At 69.1% G+C, this 928-nt stretch overlaps 1 protein-coding gene across 3 annotated transcripts in view; it reads right to left on the minus strand.

Moving 5' to 3' along the window:
• Window positions 1–317, minus strand: part of LOC142466875 (uncharacterized) — a 58,340-nt gene extending 58,023 nt beyond the window's left edge. For all 3 annotated transcript variants that reach the window (XM_075572432.1, XM_075572436.1, XM_075572430.1), the window contains exon 1: window positions 1–317. This exon is cut by the window's left edge and continues 66 nt beyond it. The gene's annotated coding sequence lies outside the window, so the exon portion shown is untranslated.
• Between the last annotated feature and the right edge of the window lie 611 nt (window positions 318–928).

A 928-nucleotide genomic window follows, 5' to 3' on the forward strand; every position in this document is an offset into this window, starting at 1 on the left:
CTGCTGCTGCTGCTGCTGCTCTCTGCCCGGCTGAGAAGGGATTGCTTCCTGCTGCTCATGCGCCTCCGGTCTAGAGCGACCACGTGACCAGCAGCAGCCAATCACAGCAATGATAATAATAACCAGCAGCAGAGGGGTTCATGTTAAAGGGGAAGCGACACCATGTGTCCCTGCCGGGGGCGTGGCTTAGAGAGTCTCTGCTGGGGGCGTGGCTTAGAGAGTGTCTCTGCTGGGGGCGTGGCTTAGAGTCTCTGCTGGGGGGCGTGGCTTAGAGAGTGTCTCTGCTGGGGGCGTGGTTTAGGCTGAGTCCCGGGTGGTCAAGGCAGCGCGCGCTCCAGTGGCTGTGTGGAGCCTCCCCCCCCCCGCTCCCTCACACAGACCCCCCCCCCTGCCCCCTCACACAGACCCCCCCCCCCCGCTCCCTCACACAGACCCCCCCCCCTGCTCCCTCACACAGACCCCCCCCCTGCTCCCTCACACAGACCCCGCTCCCTCACACAGACCCCCCCCCCGCTCCCTCACACAGACCCCCCCCCCGCTCCCTCACACAGACCCCCCCCCCGCTCCCTCACACAGACCCCTCCCCCCGCTCCCTCACACAGACCCCCCCCCGCTCCCTCACACAGACCCCTCCTGCTCCCTCACACAGACCCCTCCCCCCGCTCCCTCACACAGACCCCCCCCTGCTCCCTCACACAGACCCCGCTCCCTCACACAGACCCCCCCCCGCTCCCTCACACAGACCCCCCCCCCCCCGCTCCCTCACACAGACCCCCCCCCCCGCTCCCTCACACAGACCCCCCCCGCTCCCTCACACAGACCCCTCCCCCCTGCTCCCTCACACAGACCCCCCACCCCGCTCCCTCACACAGACCCCCCCCCGCTCCCTCACACAGACCCCTCCTGCTCCCTCACACAGACCCCCCCC

The sequence above is a fragment of the Ascaphus truei genome, chromosome 15 (genome assembly GCF_040206685.1).
Source record: "Ascaphus truei isolate aAscTru1 chromosome 15, aAscTru1.hap1, whole genome shotgun sequence".
Taxonomy (NCBI): Eukaryota; Metazoa; Chordata; class Amphibia; order Anura; family Ascaphidae; genus Ascaphus; species Ascaphus truei.